The sequence below is a fragment of the Protopterus annectens genome, chromosome 10.part0 (genome assembly GCF_019279795.1).
Source record: "Protopterus annectens isolate FY-2018-M chromosome 10.part0, PAN1.0, whole genome shotgun sequence".
Taxonomy (NCBI): domain Eukaryota; kingdom Metazoa; phylum Chordata; order Ceratodontiformes; family Protopteridae; genus Protopterus; species Protopterus annectens.
This window is the reverse complement of record NC_056744.1, coordinates 1,296,573,261-1,296,600,063: the sequence shown is the minus strand read 5'-3', so window position 1 is coordinate 1,296,600,063 and position 26,803 is coordinate 1,296,573,261.

Here is a 26,803-nt window from a genome sequence, read left to right as displayed (position 1 = left end):
CCTTAGTCACTTTGATTGACAGGTCCTGTACTCAGTTCAAAAGCAAAATAAAATCCCACTGTCAGGCCCAAACTCAGGACCTTGGAAACACAAGTCTGTACGACCTATCACTAAGCCATGACTCTTACACAAAAACATTGTGCTAAAATAAATATAACATGTAATAGTAGGAATGAATGTAAAAGGAATATAGGATGTGTAGTATCCAAAGCATGTCATTTAAAATTATTGTCAAAACTACTGGATTTCCATAATAGTAGTGTGTGAACAGAAACAGCCATGCTAGTTGGTAGCTTGTAGATAATAAGGTCAGTTAAAGTACATATATAAATGTATGTATATGTACATATATATATATATATATATATATATATATATATATATATATATATATATATAAATATATATATATAAATATATATATCTTCTATATATAGTTGTAGGAGTCATTGTGCATACACACTTGCTACAGGGAACATGAGAGAGGAATGGAGAAATGTGAATATACAACACAGCCTGAATCATGAGAGAGATACTAACCTTTACACTCACAGAACACTGTCCACAGCATACCAGCAATCTGAAAGGGCAACACCTATCCCACATACCCTTTTATAGCACTGACCTGAAATCACAGTGATAACTGCAATCAGTACACAACTGGCTGTATGCAATTAGCAAATGCTGGCTTACAATTGGTGCAGAGGCCATCACATGGACCTATGCAGATGCCTACAAAAGCATCCAGTGCTAACACTCCCCACATGCAATACATTCATTGCATTATCTGTAAGCAGACAGAGGGAGAGTGACAAGTGAGATAGAGAAAGAGAGAGCAAAAAAAAAAAAAAATACACTGTGACTCTGTCACCCGAAGCTGTCAGCACTGACAGTAGCAGCAGCAAGCAGAGACAGTGGTAACGCAACCAGCTGCAACAAACACAGGTAATGCAAAGTAGCAGGTTAATAGTGTGCATACTGTGAACCCTCCAAATGTGCCATAGGTCTGTATCCATAGGTATGTCCATGTGATATGTTGTGTGTACGTAGTTCCACCAAAAGGGGATGACCATACATTACATGTCAATCAGTCTTAGGCCATGATCCTGGCAGCAGTTGTCTGTGCGTTGGCCCAGCAATGGCTGTAGTTACTGCTTTGATAGGTCAGCCAGGTTCAAAAGGCAGGATCAGCCCATCCCAAATGCACACTGGCTGGGAACAAGTGTCTGCAGGTACCCGATATCACTGCATATGCATCCCATACTGCATAATTCCATAGCTTAGCAGACCAGGCCCGTTATGCATATGATGTGGTAATTCCCAGGGTCAGTCGAGGTGCCCCCTTAGTGGTGTGGGACCACTGTTGCTGTATGCCACTGTCCAGGTACATATCCTGTAGTATGGCCAAGATAAATTATCATTGTTATATGCGGTTGTATGTCCTCTCGGAGTGCCAGTAGCACACATCCAGGGATACCACGAGGTCACAGTGATGCTGTGTGTTCTTCTCTGCTGAGGGTGGCCCTCACCTGGACATGTGAGATGATAGGGAGTTTTCTTCCAGCTGTGATAAATATTTCAACTGGTGGGGGAGAAGGAGGGGGGATACGTGCACTGAACATGTCTGCAAGATTGTTGCCAATATCCATGTGTTTGGTGAATGTTAAGTAGGTGTGTATTAACACAGAGCATATCTGAGGCATGTGGTCCATATGTGTAACATAACTGAAGAAGGCCTTGTGGTCATCCATAGTGTATGTGTCCATTTCCCTCCCAGAGTAGGCCGTGGCCATTGTTATGATGGACCGTAGCGTAGTACCAGTGCTGACCACAGATACCTTCCCTTAATGTGAATGTGCTCTGTCCTGCAGTAGCCTCCTGCTATTGTTATACAATCTGCCTCTGTCTGGGGTCCACCGGACAGGATGCCTAACGTTTGTGCATAGGGTCTGGGTTAGAAATGTGCATGCAAGTTCCATGCAATCTGTGGCATGTCCGTGGTAAGCATTTTCAAAGGGGTCAGCAGTGTGCCTTGTGGCTTCCACTGGCACAGTGTGCTGCATGGATACCATCTTAGTCCCAGCAAGTGAATAACTTTCTAATCACATACATATCAAAGTAGTCTACTGTGCTGGTGGTGGTGGTGGGATATGTATATCCAGGCCGAGTAACTTCTGTCCACATCACAGTAGTGGACGGTGTCCCACATGCAGTACCTTGGGATGAACCCCCAGAGTGAGGTTGTTCATTGCACCTGTCAGTGTGTGCTGACTGATGGGGCATGCTACTATGTTGTGTGGAATGTGGCAGGTATTGTTGCACAGGTGTTGGCTGAGCACTGATATCTGAACATGTACCTATGTATCCACCACGACACACACACATGCAACATATGGGAGTAGTAGTATATCACTACACATGAGTATCATGTATAGTATGTGTGCCATATATTGCTGACATGGTCTGCTGATATCCTGTTTGTGTTCTCTTCCAGGGAGATGAAGCAACAGCGTAACCCCGCCTACTCTGTGGCGGAAGATGAGGAGATCCACCAGAGCCTGGTGCGGGAGTATGACATCCTGTTTTCCCGCATCAGTCAGAATCAGCAGGAGAGGGCCGCTCTGTAGCAAGACCTTGTCCGTAGGGTAAATGATATTGGCATGCATAACAGGACATATGAGCAGGTACGACATCACTGCAGTGATTTAATCCAAAGTGTCCGGCAGTGTGCATCAGATATCCACAGGCAACAGGTTGCCACAGGAGGTGGGGTGGCCACACATCCCCCCCTCACCAGACTGGAGGGACTACTCCTACGTGTTGTGGCTCCAGCCCTGGAACACCAACAGCAGTACACCTGCATTATGATAGAGGCTGGTTCCACACAGCAGCACGACATGGAGCGTGCAGGTAATATGCCATATGTACACCTGACTGTTCTGTACACTGTATCATATGCAATATCAATGGCACAGTTGTGCCCACTGACATTAATCTCATCATTTCTGCAGGTCCCTCCAGGGTTACAGCAAGGCAGGCCATCCATGCTGGTGAGTGTGTTTAACATAACCTATAATAGTCCTGATAATGCTAGTAACAGTAGTGTAACTCAGTAGTGTTCTGTGTGTATACTGCGGGGTGTGCATGTGTGCATGTGTGCAGGTGTGCCTGTGCCCATGTGTGCATGTGTGCAGGTGTGCCTGTGTCCACGTGTGCATCTGTGCATGTGTGCCTGTGTCCACGTGTGCATGTGTGCATGTGTGCCTCTGTCCACATGTGCATGTGTGCATGTGTGCATGTGTAAACGTGACCACGTGTGCATGTGTACATGTGTGCATGTGCCCATGTGTGCATGTGACCACGTGTGCATGTGTGCATGTGTCCATGTGTCCATGTGTGCATGTATGCATGTGTCCACGTGTGCATGTCTGCATGTGTGCATGTGTACCTGTGTGCATGTGTGCATGTGTGCCTGTGTGCATGTGTCCACGTGTGCATGTCTGCATGTGTGCCTGTGTCCATGTGTGCATGTGTGCATGTGTGGCTGTGTCCATGTGTGCATGCGTGTCTGTGTCCATGTGTGCATGTGTGCATGTGTCCATGTGTGCATGTGTGTATAAGTGCATCACTGGTAACAATGTCTGGAGACTGTAAACTGTGTTTCCTGCCTTCCTCCCACAGGTTCTGGGGCTGCTCTGGTGACCTGCAGCAGGGAACCTAAAACCTGTGCCACGGCTACTGGTAATGATGATATTTGTGTAATGGTACAGGAAGGTGTGTCAGGGTCTGCCATTGGTCAGCCAATTGACAGTACACAGCTGTCAACCCCATCATTGTGCACAGTCACCCTGCCTGTACATCCTTTGTCACCATTGTCCCTAGGTGATGGACAGGATACAGTGGGCATAGACCAGGGTAATGTGGTACCTGTGGCACATGCATCCCCACACAGCAGCCATGGACAGGGTCCTCCGATGGTACCACACAGACAGTTAGCCATGGGTTCTTGTGGGAGCATCCGTGGGCGTACTGTCTCTGGCCAATGTGCCCAAAGAGGTCTGTCAACCTCAGCTATGTTTCGGACTGTCATGCAGGCACAGTCACGTATGGAAAGGTACACCCAGACAGGGTCTGAGGGAGCTGAGAGCATGTCGCACAGCCATGACAGACAGTATGCGTGACATTGCAGATGCTATCTGTAACTTCACCGATGTCATAGACAGACGTTGTGAGGACATATTACAGCAGTTCCACAACCAGATGTCCATGAGCCAGGGCAATGGTGGGCGTTTGCGGCATCGACGTGGCCGTTTGCTGGCAGCAGCAGCAACTGGCAGTCGGCGTGGAAGACAACAGGCTCACGCACGCCCCCATAGTGCCAGCAGCAGCCCCAGCAATGTCATCGGAACGCCCCAGTAGACCACGTGCACTTGGCTCTGGACAGTCCCAACAGGGACTTGTGTCCAGTCAACACACTCCCGCTTCTGATGACAGTACCCAGTCTGGCTTAGTACTGGATACGGTCCGTAGCACCCCTGCCAGGCACAAGTACCGTGTCCATGCTCACAGACACTGATCTGTATGGCCTGCCAGGTGCAGTCTGTGGCTGTCCACAAACCCCTGTATATGGCAGCCATGAGGTAGAACTGTGTGCATGCATACACACATGTGAAATGCTAACACCTAGGGTGACCACATACATGCACACACTGCACCAACACTGCCCCACCCTGTACTGCTGCCCCTCACCAACACACATACACACACATGTCAATTGGTGGTATCAGTGGCTGACTCAGGCATACCTAATCCACACCCTGTGCATATGATGACACTGTGCCACCTCCTGCAATCTCCAACATCATTGCGGGAACAGGTAAATATGTTGCTGATGCACAGGGTGACTACATAAAAGTGTATTAGTAGTATCATGTTGGTAACAGTACAGTGTGCTGCTATGACTGTGTGTTTATCCCAGCATGCCTGCTGCAGTAACTGTATGAATGTCCTGAATTGTTATCTGCACCCATAGTACATACCAAAGTATAACAGCTGCACATAATTGCATGCCGGTGGTAAGGTTGTCAACAGATAGCCGCATACATGGGTAGCACAGGGGGAAAGCTAACGCAAGTAGTGATATGCAATGGTGGACATGTACAGTAATGGTGTCAAGTTGCCCACAACAACTATGCCATGTGGATGTTCGCAAGATGTAGATATGTGTGCAGTACCAATGTAATCCAAATCACAAATAAGTATGACATAATATCAGTTCTACCATGGGCATCTGTGCTGCGTATTCCTGGGTACATGTTGATAGTGCCTACATATTTGCATTGTTACTTACTGTTATTGTTACCCCTTCTTTGTTGTATAATGCACTACTTCCAGCCCTGTTTACTGTAGCTTTGTTTGCATGCATGTTCACTTGGGGTTCCCTGGAACACTGCTTACACCTGCAATGCAGAGTTACAGTGCTTCTGTAGACTTCTAGTGACATCTGCATAGCGTGCGATGCGTATGTCAACTTTACACATGACAGAACATCACTGTCTGTCCTGTACGCATGTACGTTGCCTGTGACACATTGCACACGTCTTACCTGGCATTTACCTACGTGTGCAGTCATATATGTCAGTGCTATGAAACAGTAGCGGTACACCCACACATACACACCTTCAGTATGTTTTTCCCCATTGGCCCTATGTGTTGGTACTCACCATGGCAATCACACTACTAGGGTAGCATGTGCAAAGGTAACCTGTGAATCGCCTCTATGGTCCAGTTGTGGTTTACGTGAGTCATGTGTCAATGTCACAGCTGCCACATGTATGCAGTCAGCCATCACCCTTGGCCAGGAACGTACAACACATGTGTGGGATGCCACCACACAGCCAATCTGGGGACTGGTCTCTCTGAACCCAGTAATGCCATACCCTGTCAGGTGGCATGTCATATATACTACATCCTGGACAAACGTCAACCCCAATCCCTGCTGCTACTATTGATAATACCCCTGAAGATGTTCCTGAGAGTTTTGACCAGTTCTTTACTGAGACATTTCAGGCCCTAGATAGCCATCTACCTCCTAGCTCTCCTGGTCCTGAAAGTAGCACCCCTAGAAAACTGCTTGCGTTCAGCTGCCAGTCGCCACTTCATTTCTCCGTACCTTGATTGAAACAGTGAAACCCACTGCACTTTCTGCTGATCAACTCCCTGCCGAGTACCTATCAAAACCAGATGATGCTATTGCTTACCCTGTCTCAAAGGTAATCAAAGGAACCATGGTAGAATCTAACTTTCCCACCATCTGGAAAATGTCATATGTAATCCCACTTCACAAAGGAGGCAGCTCTACTGAATTCTCCAATTATAGGCCAATAGCTATACTCTCTCCACTTGCAAAGATTATGGAAACTTTCATCATAGACAATTCATGCACCACCTAATCCAAAATCGCATTATGGCAGACACTCAGCATGGCTTACGTCCTCATCACAGCACTACTTCAGGCCTCCTAGCCTTTACTAACACCATAAACCATACTTGCAACACTAATTATATATCCTCAGCCCTCTTTTTGGATCTTTCCAAGGCATACGATATGGTTGATCACCAACTTGTACTCCACACCCTGCAAACACTGTCTAGATACTGGAGCCTTCCAATGGTTTCAATCCTACCTGCATGGTCGACAGCAGGCTGGCCTCTGGCAGAACAAACTCTCTAACCTTCTACCTAACACCCTCAGAGTACCACAAGGTTCTATACTAGGGCCCTTGCTGTTCTCCATCTTCATTAACAACCTTTATACTGTCATCCCAAAAGTCAGCTGTATCCAATATGCTGAAGACTGTACTCTGATCTGCTCAGCCACATCTCCAGTAGAGTTATGGTCAGCTACCCAGACCACCTTTAATACAATAGAAAACTGGCTTTCTGAACATCATCTGATCCTAAATCCCAAAAAAACGAAACTGTTGTTATTTCACCAACACGTAGGTCTACCACTTTCACCGTTACCATAACATCAACTGATAGCACAATAATCTCCCCTGACCCATCTCCGAAACTATTAGGTGTCATCATAGACAATAATCTCAAATGTGACCTACATGTTAACCAGATTATCAAAGCCATCAATAGAAAACTAGGGTCACTTTACAGAATTAAAGCCTTCCTAGCCCCTCCAGCTAAAGGTGCCATAGCTCGCTCACACATTGTTTCAACCCTTCTGTATGCATCCCCTCTACTCTCTAATATGAACAAGACTGTCCTTAACAAACAATTTGCTACAACCATATTGCCAGGTTTGCCACTGGGCTGCCTTTTAGGACACATCATTGCATCAATCTAAATCAGCTTGGTTGGCTTGCAATACCCAGCCTAATACAGTATAACCAACTGATTATGGCCTATAAAATCCTCTATAATCCAGACAATACTCCTGCACTTCAAATATTATCACCCCCTATAACAATCCTAGACCGCTTCGATCCTCTAACAAATTACTACTTCAGACTAGCAAGTTTAATAACACAGCCGGTGATTCTCTCTTTGCAAACCCTGTAAGTAGATCCTGTAACTCACTTCCAGCTGATATTACCCTACTGTCCACCTTAGGTAAATTTAACAGTAGACTCAAACAACATTTGTCACTTAACTGGCTATGTCAATGTATCAAGCCTGGCTAACTCGAATGTGTAAACTCTGTGAACCACTTTACTGTGTAATGTTAATTTAATCCTGACTTGTGCTCAGGACTAACATTAACCTGTGGAACATGTTTGACTTGCTTACTTATGTAATCTCTGTAAATAATCTGTTTGTAATATGTAATGCTAGTATTATGTAATGCTGTATCTGCTACCCTCGTAGCTTGTCTCCACGGGCCTCCCCTGGGAATGGACATGCATCCAGTCGGACTATCCCAGTCAACAAATGTAGGATAAATAAATAAATAAAATATATTACAGTGACTGCAATACAAGTCAGACATTGACACACACTGACAGCATGCTGAACACACTGGGGCATATGTGGGGACTCAGAATAGCAGCCTGCCTGGGCATCACACACCTCCACAGCTGGCACACAGGCATATGTTCCGTCAGAACAGAGCACATGCCACACATGGCACGCACATCCCCTGTGCCACACACTCACAGCCTGTAGGGCTACACAACACACCTGCTACAGACGTGTCAGGTACCTGTCTTGTGTGCTGCACTGGGTTCCCGCTCAACAGACTGTATCTGGTGAAGGTCACAGTGATATGCCTCAGGGGCACTATGGTCCACCACAGCACACATGCATACAGGTCAGTCAGAGGCATGGACAGATGACTCACTCATTGACCATGCCAGTATGGCTGCCTGAGACATACCTCCCTGGACTACATGATAGGGAACATAGAATGGATCTCTCAGCATGTGGCACAGGCCAGTATGAGCTTAATGTTGGTTGCCAACATACCCTTACCAGGTATTCTACCACTATATGTGGGAAGGGTGTTGTATGTCTACATTATGCTCAGTCTCCACTGTCATTCATAGGGTATCCACTGGCTGTCAACATGTGCTTACATGCTAGGGAAGCCACAATGATGTGCAAGGGTCATCTTGCACGTGACACCCATGGCCCGATGTATAATGGCAAAGCTCCTTGGTACACACATACTGGCTTATGCTGCAGGACATGGTTTACATAGCCACCTCCGTGGGTATCACACAGGTTAGGACACAAACAGTGCTGCTACACAACAACAGCAGTGTACACCGGAAGATGCATGCACCAGACACTGCCCTCAGCACGGTGAACTGCAATGTCTGTGCAGTACCAGATTCATGATTCATGGCTCACAGGTGTTACCTATCACTGACAGGTTATGCCCCATACCATACCTGTCATCCCCTACACATGTAACACACATGGATAGGGGGGTGGTATCCCAAGGTAACACAGATACACACACCTCCAGGTTGTTGGCACAGCACAAACCATCAGGACCTACTCATGTGCAGCTAACAGTGTGTCGGACTGCCATCTGGTTCATAGCCTGGCACACACGACCCTCCCATACACAGGAAGACCACCTATCCTCCATAACAACATTGGAAATATGACAGTCTCAAGAACTGTGTTTATATGGCAGGACTGCATCCAGCCAAACATTGTGTGTGAGCATTACTGTAGCTGCAACACACTAGTTGAAGGGTTCACAGCATGTGGTCACTTAATTGCAGTGGAATGACATGTTACCACTACCACAACAGGTGGGAACATGCAGCACCTGTACGGCGACTACATGTACACTATATGGCCCAGACCAGATGTGTATCCCCTGCTGTAGGTCTTTCACCATAGACACCCACACTGTATAGAGACATACCAAATGCGGACCCTGCACAGTAAGACACAGTCATATTGGTATACATTGCAAATACCATTTATCCACTCGAGGCATGTGTCAGACATGGTAACTACTGCAGGTCACAGGTATTTATGTGTATGTGTCACACACATACATCATGTGTGCAATGCCATTGCTGGTTTAGGCAATGGCATGCATTGTTATGTACAAACACCCACACAAGGTCATACTGTGTGACACAACCACACGTGACAGTTGTGGATTACCAAAACATGCCTATCTGTACTCTGACAATGGTAATAGACACAGTAGCAGAGCACACTATTGGCATTACTAGCCAACTAGCCTTGTTTGGCTGTGCTGATAGTGTGGTGACTTCCCCTGTGTTTACTGGGGGAGTATGCAGCATCTGGTGTATTGTAGTATTTGCCAAAAGGATCTGTTCTCTCACACTTGCATTTACACACACCCTACTACCCCCACACACATGCATACTTGCAGGATTCATTCCCCTAACTACCTAAGTCATGACACATAAGAGAGACGCATTAGCAAAGCGCACTATTCGGTTTACTAGAGAGTTCCTCTTCTCTGGCTGTACTTATAGGGTGCTGACAACATCAGTATTTTGAAAGGGTAATGTGCATCAGGTAGTGTGATCTCCTGATTGCCAAAACTAACATGTTTTTCATACGGAAATGCACAAACACAAATTCCCCACATCCAAACACACACACATGCCATTTACAGGTTTCAAACTCCTACCTAACTACATTACGATACTAGGGAGAGACGCATTAGCGGAGTGCGCTATTCACATTACTGGGAGGCTTTCCTTCTCCTGCTGTACTTATAGGGTGCTGACATCATCTGTGTTTAGAAAGGGGAGTGTGCATCCTGTAGTGTGTTCTCCCAGTTGCCAAAAGGGACATTTCCCTCACACATATTTGCACACACACACACTAGCCCCCCTCATCCAAACACACACACTTGCTATTTGCAGGATTCAAACCACTACCTAACTATGTTATGACACTCGAGACGGACGCATTAGCAGAGCGCGTTATTCGCATTACTGGGAGGCTTCCCTTTGCCTGCTGTACTTATAGGGTGCTGACATCATCTGTGTTTAGAAAGGGGAGTGTGCATCCTGTAGTGTGTTCTCCCAGTTGCCAAAAGGGACATTTCCCTCACACACACACTAACCCCCCTCATCCAAACACACACACTTGCCATTTATAGGATTCAAACCACTACCTAACTATGTTATGACACTCGAGACAGACGCATTAGCAGAGCACGCTATTTGCATTACTGGGAGACTTTCCTTCTCCTGCTGTACTTATAGGGTGCTGACATCATCTGTGTTTAGAAAAGGGAGTGTGCATCCTGTAGTGTGTTCTCCCAGTTGCCAAAAAGGACATTTCCCTCACACATATTTGCACACACACTAACCCCCCTCATCCAAACACACACTTATCATTTGCAGGATTCAAACCACTACCTAACTATGTTAGGTCACTTGAGACAGACGCATTAGCGGATCGCGCTATTTGCATTACTTGGAGGCTTCCCTTCTCCTGCTGTACTTATAGGGTGCTGACATCATCTGTGTTTAGAAAGGGGAGTGTGCATCCTGTAGTGTGTTCTCCCAGTTGCCAAAAGGGACATTTCTCTCACACATATTTGCACACACACACTAACCCCCCTCATCCAAATACACACACTTGCCATTTGCAGGATTCAAACCACTACCTAACTATGTTATGATACTTGAGACAGACACATTAGCGGAGCACGTTATTCGCATTACTGGAAGGCTTCTCTTCTCCTGCTGTACTTATAGGGTGCTGACATCATCAGTGTTTAGTAAGGGGAATGTGCATCCTGTAGTATGTTTTCCCAATTGCCAAAAGGGACATCCCCCTCTCACAGCCTTTCACACACACAAACCCCGCTCACCCACCCACACACACACAAACCCCACTCACATACCCACACACACACACACTGAGCATTTGCAGGATTCAAACCCCTACCTAACTATATTATGACACTTGAGGGACACGCATTAGCAGAGTGCACTATCTGAATTAGTGGGCATTTGTTCTGCACCTGTAGTATTTCTAGGGTGCTGACATCTTTATTTCTACAGAGGTATGTAGATATAGTACTACCTGTCAGGTGGGGGATAGCATATATATGCATTTGCAGCCACCTACGTCAGGGTCAGATATGCACATCGCACTGACAGGTTATGTGCTATACCATGCTTTGGGACCACAGGACCTGTAACACACAACACAACCAGTCCAGAACACCACACCCACATCCAGGACACACACTTAGCTTCCCTGGGAACAGTGCCAGGATATGCAGGTATTCACATACACCATTCCAGTTGTTAACATCAGGTACAGGCATATTGTGTGTGAGAACTACTCAGGCCTCTACCACTTTACCCTACAGCCACTACAATTTGTGGGTCCATGTGCTATGGCAGAACCACACACCACAGCCACATGGGTGAATACATATTGCACCTGTCCATCTGCAACGTGGGTACTCACTGTTCCACACCAGAGGTAGACCACCATTGTTGATATCTGACCATACCCACCTTTCCCTGGACATACATATCTCATCTCCACCCCCAGGCAAGGTTGTCACTGCACACAAACTGTGTTTAGCACAAGCAGACTCTACACTTGTGTAGACTGGGGTGGATGACTTCAGAGGACCCATGCTGGAGGACTATACTGGCCACTCAGCTTAATCCTTAACAATTGCATCCTATGAGCATGTGTACAGTTTGCATTGGTCATGCTGTCCCACATATACCCATGACTGCTCCACAACAAGACACCTATCAGCTGTACACCGGCCATATATGCGCTGTTCAACAGACAGAGTGACCTAATACATTGCAGAGCTGTAGCCCACAGAGGGAGGACATCTGTGGACAGTTCCAGCACAGCACTTCATTCACATATACTCATTACAACACAGTGTTGACAGTGGAATCATCCAGAGAATGCAGATAGGGCTCCCCTCAGTCTGTTATTGACGGACACCTACTGTCAGAGATCCTCAGCAACCCTCTCACAGCACACACCGACAACATGGCTGTGGCTTAGCACATTCAATCCCTGAGACCTCCACGGTGCCCCTGCTTGACAGAGGCACAGCTCACTAGCCTCACATGTTGGCTTCTGTGACCTACTTTACAGTGGCATGGTAGCCTACTATCCTGGGGATGCAGATGCCAAGCACACTCTGGCTGAGCTGTCATTCCCTGGGGCAAGAAGCCTAGTATTGACCTCTACATCCATATGTTCAATTGTCAGATGCACAATATTTGTTGTGCTGTTCTACTGTTTGCAGGTCTTTATTGCCATAGCATTCCCTGTTCCTATGACCAACTTGTGTATCTGTGGCAGATGTTTGCATATGATGGCAATCCACTATATCACTTATGTCTCTGTGGTCATTTACTGTGTGCACTGGGCTGATTGCTGTGTTGTGGTTGGTTCCTGGACTGACACATACAAATACCAGATTTGTGTGGCCAACTGCTACACGAAGATATGGCCTAAGTGTGTGAGCATGCCCAGTTCAGCCTTTCCATGGCATGTTGTCTGACATATGCCTCATTTATCAAAGTGTGCGAGCATGCCCAGTGTGAGCTTTCCATATGTTACACTCTGAAGTCCACCACATATTTGGGTGTGTGTGACCTTCGACAATATCGCACATTTATGATTGTGTGTTGGGTGTCATGTTGTGTACTAACTGGCCAACTGCTTCGTGTCTGCCACAACAGGTATTATACTGTGCCTGCAGGAATTGCATGGGATACTTTGCAGACAGTTCTCAACATACTTTCATAATGAACTAACACTGTAGTACCGTATAGTGTACTGGTTTGGTACTTTCACTGTGGTGGACAGTATCCTGGGCTTTAGTCCTATGACTGCTTGACATCTTCATAGTGAGCACAACAGACTGTGTAGGGGCCAGTTGTGCACATATGACCATGTTGCAATATGTTCAGATATGCACTACCTACACCAGGCTCGTCCAACATTGCTAGCGTATTCCACAACATGGGTGGACATTGGCAAACACTAGCGATGTTCCGTAGGCCATTTCTGATGGTAGTCACAGGGTGTGTTTGTCCTTCGACACACATTGTAACTGGAGTTTGCCATTACATATGTCATGGTTGATATACTGTGCCTCTGTCTACCTCTGACATAACAGTGATACCCAGGGTAGCCTACCATCTCCCATACACTCATCAGGATGCCTCTTGAGGGGTGTCGATATGTGGCTCTCTGGCTGACCTGTACCAGGAGTTTACTGAAGTGTGGGGGTGCCTTCTGTGTTATGGATCATTCTGTACAGCTTGTCCTATGTATGTCAGTGCTGGGGTTCAGGTCTCAATTGTGCATAGCTCACTGCCATTCAGATTGTACAAGGTGCAACATGTTCATTCATTCCAGGTTGGACATGGCTTCATACATCAGGCACAGCTTTCCTGTAGCTGGGAAGGATGGCGGTGTGTGGGGCTGCAGTTTGTTTACTCAGGCAACACATGGCATCTGTTCATGCTCTTTGCTACCCCTGGTGGGGTACTGTTGTGGACTTTACAGTTGATGGAGGTGTCTGCTGTGGTATATCCCACAGGGGCTATTGTAGTCAGTTGTGATGCTGATGGAGGATGGCTGCAGAGCCACAGTGAGTTCCCCTTATCTACATCTGCCAGCCTTCATGTTTGGGTGAGTATATGGTACATGTTTCTGCGAACACTACAGCCACATGTTTGTCCAGTGCAGGATATTTATCACCTTTTGTACCCAGGTCTCATATTACATGTTAGGTACCTCATGGGTTAACACCTGTGTGGTAATTTGTGGGCACTTACTGTATATCCACGGTGGTTGTCTATACACAGTTCTGCAATTAGCTTGCTGACATGGCTATGGCTACAGTTGTTGGTTTGTAGGTGGCCCTTTTGTGGGTTGCTTGTGTCAGCTGGGGGTCGGATATGGTGGGCTGTTTGCACTCCTCTGCATACATGCTCAGTCACAGTCCTTCCATGTTGGCCTATACCTATGGGACATGTATACAGAACGGGGGTGGGGGGGCCAAGACCAGGCTTTGTGGGATGCCACTCATATCCGCTTTGTAGTCTGACATGGATGCGGCATGTCTGACCATGTCAGTTCTGTCCTTGGTCTGCTTTGCAACCCTTCTACTGACATAGGGGTGTATATTTAAGCTGGTGAACATATCCATACTGAACTCGTACGGTATTGTCTAGAAGCATGTGCACGGTCCAGCTACGCTGTGTGGACCACATAGCCCTCATCAATGACCTTAATGACTGCTTCAAATGGGTCAGACATGTTTAGGGGCCGGTTCTGCAGTTACAACAGCCACAGTGTGTAGGGTCCAGTATCAGTAGGTCCACATTAGCCTTCTGTCTGCGGTACATACTGATCCTTTCCATAGCTGTGCAGAACAAGCTTGTCAGGATCCTGGGGTGGTAGTTTGGAGTATCCATTCAGGCAGCACCTTTGTTGTGATGGACCACTGTTGTTGTACACTGCTCTTTAGGTACATATCCTGTGGTAAGGCTGACATTGGCCAGTAGTGTGATTTTGCATTCCATTATTCTTGGGGCCCATGTTGGCCTCAGCACAGGACACCATCACATACCTTTGCTGCTGTGTGTTCTGCTTTGCAGATGATGGCTGTTACCTCAGCATCTGCAATGTCAGGGGACCATCTGCTGGGATAGGTATTTTGCACTTGGGGGGGGTTTGCACTGCACCTGACAGGTTGTATGTTAGCAATATGTGTGTGTGTTTGGTATGTTATTTGTAATATCTGTGTGATTCGGAGCATATCTGTGGATGCCCAACATGGTTCCTATCATCAGTTGGGTAAGCCTTATGATTATCCTTAGTGTCCTGTACATTTTGTATATTCATAGGTTCATGGGTTCATAGTAGGCGAGACACCCTAGGCCATTAGTAAGCCTAGCTAGAGTGTGTGTGTCTTTCACCACCCCTTGCTATGTTCAATTATGGCCATTTATGAGGTTCTTCACTGTGCCTCTGTCTGGTCGTGACACAGTGGGGACCCCCAGTATACATGTACAGTCATCCATCCACTTGGCAATATTCCTGTTGAGGGGTGTCAGTGAGGGGCTCTGCCTACCATGGATTGGGATCCTGTTTCTAGGTGTAGGGAGCCTATGGGTTATGTATCTGTCCCTCCAGCACATCTTATTTCATTATGTGTTGAGGTTGACATCTGTGACTCTCACAGCTCCAATGGCTTTGATTTCCTGTGGTGTAGCATGTCCATTACTCCTGTGTTGGACATGGCCTTGTACAACAGACATACAATGCCTCTGTGTAGGCAGTGTGTGACTGCAGTCAGCTGGGGTGTCTACAGCCAGGCAGCATATGACATATATTTCACACCCTTAATCCTGTTGGTGGGGTAACTATGAGGTCTTCCGAACCGCTGCAGGTGTCACGTACGGTACATCCCATATGAGTCATTGTACTAGATTATAGGTCTGATAAGGGAACAGTACAGCGGCACAGTGACCTCTGTTGAAGTTGATGTGAATCCTTTCATGATACGGTGTCCAGTATCAACAGTCTTCATAGCCACATTGGCATTGTGGCTGTCACATGACAGATTAATGTCGACCTGTGTCCCTAGGTCCCTGATGACTCCTTGCATACATAATGGTTTGACACCTATGTGGTACTTTGTGTGTACCTTGTCTGGTATTTGGTGGGACATTCATACTGTCCAGTGTCTTCAGATGTCTGGGTGGAGTTCTTGTGTGTGAGAGTGTGGTCTGTCGCATGCTACAGACTGTACAGCAGTTTTGACTACAGTTATGTGCACATGGGTAGTGTCCGCTGCTTTGTGCATTGTCAGTTACCTGGCTATATGGGTGTCTGTGCTGCATATGGATACTCCCCCTCCTTTGATGTCGTGGTGCAGGTGTTGAGGCCATAACACATGATATGTGGTATAACCTAGTAGTGCTGGTGTGCTATCACTAGGCTTGGAGCAGGCTTCTGTCACTGGACAGACATCAATGTTCTCCATAATGGGAAGTGCCTCAGGGGCATGCATATTGCAGTTTACACATCTGGCATTGGTCAGCATTACCCTTATGTTTCCTACCACTTATGTTTTCTAGGGTGGTGGGTAGTCTTTTTGGCCTTGCAGCTCTATGGAGGTGGCAAAGGCCTTATCCAGTATCCAGACGCACATGGGTAACAGCTGTCAGCCATCCCTGTAACAGCAGCATGGCTTGTCATGCTTGACATCTCAAACAGACACACATTAGACCCTCTTGGACTGACAGCTGTAACTGTGCCAGCTGTTAAACATGAGCATTCTCTGTTTGTACTGTGGCATCATTCTTGGTGAGGGTTGGATGCTGCACACAGCCAGTGTCATCCCGCCCTGGGGTACATACTCGGAGGGATCATCCATGTCTCATTTGATGTTGACCAGGGAGGTACATCTCAGGTAATTCACACCAGCATGGACATTGAGTGCATCATATTTCTGCTTGCTTTGGGGTGACCTGCGTACTTGTGTTAAGTGACATTTTGTGGCAGCCTACAAGCAGCTTACTCTACCCTTTCCCTTGTTCAGTCTGGTGAGTGGGACAGCTGTGTGTCTGCCTATACAGACACCTATTACGACTGTATCAGGCATGTTGTTTCTCCTTCGGGCCAGTGACTGTTTGGCACACCAGCTTTGCGTACTATTCATTGCATGTGCTATGTTTGAAGGTTGTGGTTGCTTGTGATCTACTTTGGAGGCTTCTGTTGGTGTGGTGTGTTTGTAATTAAGGCCTCCGGGAATATTTGTCGGTGTTTATGTGTTTGGTTTACAGTTGTGGTAGATCTATGTGGGACTGGGTTTGTGGTGTATGTGGTTACCTTGTCTTACTGACTAGTGTTGACAGTACTGAGTTGTTGGAGCTCAACCTCTGGTTTGGATATATGGATGCATCTATCACATATGTTTGTATTTATTGGGGAGTGTTGTGGTTGTCTGTGTACTTGGTGCTGGTGTCACATTGCCTCTGGATTCACAGATTATACTTGTTGTGGCTAGACTTAGTGGATTGTATGTGTGGACATATGTTGTTGCCATACTACTGGTCAGTGATTACTTCCCTTTTTATGTTTGCTCTATCATGTGGTAACTTCCTCATTCTCTTGCATGGTTTGGTAATGGCTGGAGGCCAGCATGCCAGATGTCTGCGTGTATGGCATTGTGTGTTGTTGTTATTTGTGATTGCATACTCCAAGCATTCCTGGCTGTGTTCATGGAATGCCTGTATAACATGTTCTGTGGTGTGTCCCATATTCTGCACTTGCACAGGGCCTTTGTGGTTTCAACATCGGTTTTGAGGCTGCAACCTATACTTTACACATGTTTTTCACTGTGGTATTCTGGCCAGGGACTGGGGTCAGGGTGTGTATATCCAGTGTGATTACTCTATGGTCTGGTCTTACCAGTGAGGGGTACACTTCTCATCTTGCCATCCAGTACACATGTTGCTGATTATCACATCCAGTATGCTTACCCCTCTTGTGGGAGTAGTACATTGTTCCTGGGCATTTTGGTTTATGGAATCTGGGTAATTTTCTCCTACTGTGTTGGTGCTAGTACAATGCTACCGGTGTATGTCTGGGTATTTTCAGTCAAGCAATATAATGTTGTTTGGGGGGCTTGATATATTCATGCATTCTGACATAGGCCAGGTGCTGTTCCTGGTATTAGGACAGTGGTCTGCAGCAGGCTATATACTGTGAGGCAGTTTTAGCCATTGGTATTTGACCATAGCTATTCCATGCTGCTTCTTGTTGTGGTACCAACATGGGGGTGTGGTTATCCTTGCCATTTCTTGCTAGTCACCCTCCTTTTGTAGCTTGTTCCATGTTTTGCGGCTGTACAGCACAGTATGAGGTGTGACCTGGTAGTGTTAGGGTGCTGATGTGAGCCTTGCCCAGTTCTCTATTACAGGACTGGTATCTACATTCTTCTTACTGTGTGCGTTTACACTGCACACATCTTGCTGTTTATACATCTGTCATGGGGTAGTATTACATCTAGGTTCCTATCCCTTGTAGAACCTATGAAGGTGGGTTTCTGTTTTGAGACTTACCTATTCAGGGCATGCTGTGGGTGCTGACAGCCTTTGCCGGTATCCATGGGGCATGGCATGATAGGTGCACGCCACCCCTAGCAGGTGGTGCATCATGTCAAACTCCGCATATCTTCCCAGCCTGTAACACATTGGCTCCCCTTTGACTGACTGCATTACTTCAGCCAATTATTGTACTTGATCTTCTTGTCTTCATAGTGTGGCATCATGCTTGGTGAGGGTGAAGTGTTAGGCAGGGTCTTCATGTTTGCATATACTAGATGGTGTTACATTGCTTAACACATGGCAATCATGCCTCAGGTGGTGCTGCAGGGCTGCCTCTGTCGGATGCACATACTACACTCCCTGTACATGTTTGAGAGCAGGTTGTGTCATGTTAGGCATCCCTGTTACTATATGAGTGAGTCAGAGAGGGGTATCATTCCCAGGGTTCCTACTGAGCCAGTGTATGTGCTATGCATTGCCTCTTTGCCAAGGCCAGGGCATACTGGGCATGCCTCCTTCTGCCTACTGGGGCAGGCTCAGGTTGTTCCTCCTCTGAGTCACGCTCTGCCTGTGATGGCCTTGGCAATGGTGGGGGGCTGTTTGGCCCGGCCCTATGCTGGTTCTGCTGCAGCTGTTTTCGCAAGATCATATTATGTAGCATAGCACATACCATGACAATTTGGGTACATGTAGTTGGTGTGTACTGCAAGGCTCCACCAGATGTGTCCAGACACCGGAACCGTGACTTGAGCAACCCAAACACACGCTCTATTACATTACGTGTTTGTGCGTGTGCCTCATTATGGCGTTCCTGTTCAGGTGTGTGTGCGTTTCTGATGGGTGTCATCAGCCACGGCTCCAGTGCATAACCTGCATCCCCCACTAGGTGTCCGTGTGGGATGTCCCCATTGGCAAATGTCTGGTACAGCTGCATCAAATGCCAGATGTGGGAATCGTGATAACTCCCAGGGCAGCCAGCACACACATTCATTATTATGTCCTGGGCATCACACACGACCTGGCAGTTGATGGAGGGGAAGCTCTTGCGGTTAATGTAGGCCCTACCCCACTCACCGGCTGGTGCTTTGATGCGTATGTGCATGCAATCTATTGCACCCACTACCTCAGGGTATTCCACTATTTGCTGGAAGAGACGCATATTGCTGGCCAATACCTCACGGGCATTGGGGAAATATACATGATCACCGACATGTGCTGACATGGCATCCAGGAACTGGTGTAGTACCCTGGAGGCTGATGCCTGTGATATCCCCATCATATCACCAGTTGGTCTCTGGAAGGTACCTGTTGCTAGTATTCTTAGGCCAACACATACCTTGGTTTCCACTTAGATGTGTTCCCCTCTGTTGGTTCTGTGTGTGAGGCGTGGCCTGCACAGCTCAACAATTTGCTGCAGGAGCTCTCTGTCCACTCTATAGTGCTCTACTATCTCCAGCTCATGTAACCCATGGTAGGGGACCCTGGGCCTGTACACTCTTCTCCGTCTCCTCAGTGTGGGTTGTCTGGCACCATCTGCATTGTCACCACCCTCAGCAAGTCACCTATGTCTCATTATGACAGCTAAGGCAGCCCCTAACATTTCTGCTCTGAGTGAAGCTTTTTCAGTTTTCACTTCTGTTAGCTTACTCCTGTCTTGCAGTGTCTCTTAATGGAAACATCCTGCACTACTGTTTGCAGAGTTTTAAGTGCTAGGCTGGGCTACTATTCTGCCTGTGTAATTGCCTGCTTCTAATTGTTTTCACCTGCTAGCTTCAGCAGTTATCCCTGCTAGCTTCCTATTAATTCTGTTGTTTCCTTTTTCCTCTCTGTTTCCTCAGGGGGGAGCAACGTGCATACTATCTGAAACACGCTCACAGTGGCTTACACATGCGCACACATGCTTACACGGTTCAGAATCTACTTATTCGGGTTTAAACGTGCGTACACCCGCACAAACACTGTTACACGTCTGCCAACAGCCTCTAACATACTCAGCCTGCCCTACACGTGCGCACACCCGCGCAAACAGTGTTAAACATCTCCCAACATGCTCCCACATGCTCACACTGCCTTACACGCGTGCACACTGTCCTACTCGCGCTTCATGGCCCGCACACTTGCGCATGCACGCCCAGCAAGAAACTTTGGTGTACGTAACAGTGTAATCCTTCCATTTCTTGACTTTCCATGAATTATCTAGTGGCACACCTCTTTCCATGATCTGTGCCTGTCATCTGTCATGTTACACTGGCCTCCAATGAACTGCATTTCTTTCTACCATTCCCCCCTGTGATATCACCTATCTCCTACTCTATTCCTCCCCCTTATGTATCTCTTACACTACTCAGACTATGCTCATTTGCTATGTGACTGTGAGATTCAGTATCCGCACCCTCATTTACATGAGATTGCCTACTAATGCTTAGTTACATGTCTTAGACTCAGCTTCCCCCCTTAGCAACCACTACACGGTGGCCATGTTGGTTTTGGTCTGCTGGTCCCTGCATTGTCATTCCATGTATTGCATGAAACCCACATTTGTGAGGTTATAACCTTCTTTTTTATGGTTTTATACAGTGCAGCCCATTTGCGCGGGGCTGCGCTGGGTTTAAACAAAAAATATAATTTTATCATTTTCCCATCGGGTTGTATTGCCAGTGGCCACATATTTGGCCATTGGCATGCTGCCTGAGTCATATGCAACCTTTTTCTGGAGCTGACATCGGTCTGTTGTGGAATTTGCAGAAATGTACTCAGTTGTCAACTGAGTACATTTCTGCAGCTAAAATGTCTCCTACACGGACTGGTTTCTGCTTCATGGATCGCTAATATACCTCATTTGCATACCTTTCGGATGCAAGTGAGGTATTTAGCATGTCCACGCCCAGTCCGTGTAAGAGACATTTTAGCTGGTCTCTTACACGGAGCTTAGGGCTGTTCCTGGATCGCGAGGCTTGCATGGAGTGTTGCACGTCTCTTACACTCCGTGCAAGCCTTCGTGAATCCTGCCCATGGTCTTTTAAACCAAAATGTTGAAAGAGACAGACAAACTGTCCAAATGGTCAATAAACTACAATTTCTGGGCCAAGAACCTCTCCTCTCATGGTAGACAGGCTACCTAGTGCTTACCACTCCCACTGATAAGCTAGAAGGCTTTCCTCCAACAAAGAAAGGCTTGCGAGGTTCGGAAGCTTACCAACAGTCCTGGATACAGCCACTCTGTATCTGGACTAGGCTAGTTACAGGAAAGGTGGGAAACAAGTGCAAGTGCGGCTTTTAAACCAGAACATTGAAGGAGATGGAAAAAAACTGTCCAAACGGCCAATAGCTACAATTTCTGGGCTAGGAACCACTCCTCTTGTGGTAGATAGGCTACCTAATGCTTACCACTCCCACTGATAAGCTAGAAGGCTTCCCTCCAACACAGAAAGGCTTGGTGACTCATAAGCTTACAAAGAGTCCTGGAATACAGCAAATCTGTACCTGGACTAGACTAGTTACAGGAAAGGCAGGGAACAAGTACAAACATGGGCTTTTAAGCCAGCAAGTTGAAAGAGATGGAAAACTGCCCGAACGGCCAGATAAATTACAATTTCTGGGCCAAAACTCAATCTTCCCATGGAGGATAGGCTACCCAGTGCTTACCACTCTATCTATTACATACTTCTCAAAAATATCTTTTGTACATAATGATTTGCAAGTAAATGGGGAAAAAAAGTCCATGATCTTACTATGCACTATAATCTTTGATACCATCTAGACATTAGAATTTGTACACCAATGTTCAGTTAAAAAGGCATAAAAGGGCATCTGCTTTCATAATCTTAATTGTTATGCTAAAATTTATTACCTAATTACTTCCAAGTTGTCTACCTTTAATTTCTGTTATGAAAATGTATGCATACAAATTCAATCAAATACAAATCTTACAATAGTTAAACCATACATCTAAAAACAAACTACTAACACTGTGTGTTCCAGGTCACTTTTGATCAGCTGAAGGGTCTCCCCATTAGAAACCACACTAAATATTTTGGAAGTACTTAATCATATTCACTTCTCACTACACAGACACACATGCAGTTATCACATTTATTTACCTGCCAGTCCATATCATTCCCTTGCTTCTGTCAAGTAAATATCTAAAACCACCCATCAGGATAACTGACAGTGAAATCTGTTTCATAATGACCCTCAACCCCACTATCTATCTGTCAAATTTTGAAGCTAATAATAACGGATAGAACTAATATGCTATCCACTGTAATCCTTCAGATTTAAAAATGAATTAGACTCTTAAAGCTTTTGCATCCATCCAGTGTTTACAAGACAGGGCAAGGAGAGCTTACTTATCCAAATAATCTGAGAGACCATGTACTACCTTATCTCCATCTCTTTAACTGAGTTTTTCATAGGCTTTCATCATCCTTTCTATTTTGATAAATACATCACTGTTTTAACTCCTACAATAAGTTTTCCAAGCATATATCTTGCATTATCTTCTAACATATTCCTATTCCTACACTACTAAGAAATTAATTCTAATCAGATATTATAAGCTTAAATATAAACACACACACACACACACACACACACACACACACACACACACACACACACACACACACACACACACACACGCACACACAAATTCATAGATCCTCCTTGTATTGAAGTATAGCAATATTAAAATCTAGTTTTCTCTACCATAAATGATAAAGAATCATAATTATCATACTATGGCAGCAACACCCATGTTTATAATAAACTTGACTTAGCATTGTCTTCAGTTGGCAAAGAAAAAAATGGTTAAGAAAAGGAGGAACAAGCATGATACCAGGATAACCCTCCATTCTGTATTCTCAACCTAAATGCTAATATCCACCTTTCAAGCTTTGCTCTTGAAATAAATTTCTTGGCAGCCATATCTAGAGCACATAATACCATTACAATCAGAGACCAGATCATAATTCTCTATGTTATGCATCCTAGTTGTACCTAGCAATGTTATTATACATTTATAGTATATAATAACTAAGATGTATTTCTATCATTCTGCAAATGTTTGTTGTCATGGAAGCCTTTTAGAATTAACCAATTATTTAATTCATATGATATCAAATACAATTTTCATTCATTCTGATTGTTCTTCATTCAGTGTTCTTAAGTCTCAGCAGTCATTTTAACATCTGCCAATATACCACTCAGCAGACCTCCCCTAGATTATTAATTATAACCGTCATGAATCACTCATTACAGAGATTATGCAAATTTCCAGTAATGCCCTTATACTAAATAACATATATACATAATATGGTCCTATTCTTTGAAAATTATGTTACTTCATCTAACTCAGATCTGCTCCACAGATTATTATATCTGTGTCCAGCAAATATACATTTTAAGTCTATTAGGACTAGGGTACATGTCTAGCATGTGGCAGCTGTACTTTTAAGAAAAACTTTACAAAAGTTGCCCCTTGTCCAGTTCATACATTGGTATATCTACCTGTGCTTGAGATTAGAATCCAGGAGCATCAAACCCCTCAATCACAACATGTCAAGGAAGAAAAGAGAAGACCAAGGGCTGTTTTCCACAGGAAATAACTGCTGGTGTGTGACAGGAAGATTTATCCCATCTTTGTGTTTGTGCAACCAGGGAGGTGGTCTATAGAAGTTCAGTGTGTGTGTGTGGGAGGGGGCTTGCTCCCTCACTGCATAACAGGTACAGAGGAGTTGCAACTTTCCTCCAAAAAATGCCTACAGTTGGAGTCTTTACTCTTTTGATATTTCAGACATCTGTGGTCAGTGACACGGTTTACTGGCATTTTGTCAGTTTGGGTTTCATAGTGGATCCACATACATCACCACATAATGATATATATCCAATCTAGCCATTTTCTATTATTTTCTGCTTGGGTAATATTTTTTTTTACGAGATTATCCAAGTTCAACTAACTCTGGGCAAAACCGTAATCCAGATTGCAGCTTGCTACAGACCCCCCACCATGCCCCAGGATTCCCACTCCTCTTTTCTTGATACACTGGAAAATATTAAGGTACAACCCAACACCCTAATAATGGGTGTACCCCACCATTAACTGGGAAAACTACTCGTGTACCAAATCTTTTGCTCAATGTTTTCCGGAATTCATCAATTCCATTGCCTTGGATCAACTTATCCACATCCCAATCAGGGACAACAATATCCTAGACCTGGTCATCACCAACATGGGCGACCGGTGTTTCACACCAGAGGTCAGCTCCTCGTTGGTCAGATCCAACCACAAGCTAATCACCCTAGACATCCACATCCCACTTCCAACCCCCAATAGGAAAACAAAAGTAAAAAAAATTCTCCAAAGCCAACTTCACGCTTCTTAAGACAGAAGTGGCAAACTTCACGACACCCATGAAGATGGACAATAGAGGTACAACTGCTGAATCCTACACAAATGCACTTTATAAACACTTACACGAGTGCATGGATCATGCTATCCCTAACAGAACCAAGATGCTATCCTCCAAAAAAAGGAAGCCAATCTGGTGGTCTTCTGACATAAACAAACTCTACAACAGAAGAAAGAAACTGTTGCAAAAAAGAGTAAAATTCCACGATTAGAGGAACTCCCTGGTCAGCCTCAGTAAGAAGCTGAGATCCCTCATAAAATCCTCCAAAGCTAGTTATGAAAACAAAATCACCACTGATTCTAAAGAGAACCACAAAGCATTTTATAGCTATGTCAAGAATCTCAATGGCAAGACTCAGATCTGCTCTGAGTTACAGCACAATGACACTAAATATACAGAACCAACTGATATTGTCAACATCATTGCAGATAGGTTCAGTGCTAACTTTATCCCCCTAAAGGGTCCATCTTTATACTGGAAGAATGCAAAGATCCTGTAATCACGACTGCACAGGTAAAAACCTCACTCTCCAAAGCCAAGAACACAGCATCCATGGCACCTGACAACATCCCAGGCTGCCTTTTACACGAACTACAGAATGAACTGGCACCCCACCTAAGTACCATGTTCAGTCATAGCCTCACCTCAGGTTTTGTGCCCATTGAATGGTGCACCATGATGGTTATCCCACTCCACAAAGGGGGGGGCCACAACAGACCCCAGGAACTACCGCCCCATTAGCCTGATGAGCCTGGTCTGCAAGGCCATGGAACATATTATCATGGAACTCATAAACAAAGACATTGGAGATCTCCAGACTCTGGACCCCACACAGTTCAGCTTTGTAAAAGGCAGATCATGTCTCCTAAACCTGATAGACTTCTTTGAAGCAGTCACCAAAGCCATAGATGAGTGTAAGGTGGTTCACACAGCCTATCTAGATCTCATCAAGGTGTTCGACACCATCCCCCAGTCTGGAATTATAGATAAATTTACTAAACTAGATATAAATCCCTATGTTACCAACTGGCTTACTGACAGAACCCACACTGTGAAAGTAGCAGACTCCAAATCAGACTTCAGACCAGTGACAAGTGAAGTACCACAGGATTCAGTCCTGGGTCCTCTCCTGTTTGGTATCTACTTATCTGAAGTAGAGGCTAACACAGAAGGTCTTTGGCTAACTAAATTTGCAGATGACTGCAAACTAGGAACCATAATCAAAACTTCTAATGACGTGGACATCCTACAAAAGGGCCTCACTGAGACAGATGCCTGGTGTCAAAGCCATGGTCTCAAGCTCAATGTCAACAAGTGCATTGTCATCCCCTTTGATAAAAACTCTGTACCCATGAACTACTACATAGGCGGTAGTCTACTTAACACCAAAAGTGTGATAAGAGACCTTGGGACACAGGTGAACAGTAGTCTCTCCTTTGATAATCACATCGCCGCAATGGTCAGGAAATCCTTCTACATGGCACACCTCATCACAAAAGGTTTCTCATCCAGAAAAAAAAGAGGTCATTGCTCTCCTCTACTCATCACTCATTAGATCTATTATAGAGTACAATGCCCCTTTTGGTATGTACCTCACAAGACATCTACAACAACTGGAAAGGCCGCAGAAATACCTCCCAAAGAGGATTACTGGCCTCAAACACATGCCCTACGCAGACCGACTCAAAATACTCCAGCTTTACTCTGTCGCATATTGCCTACTCAGAGGCGATCTCTGCCTAACATATAAAGCTATGTCAAACCCAGAGCTGTTGGACATGCTCCACTTAAAGAAATCCCAATCCC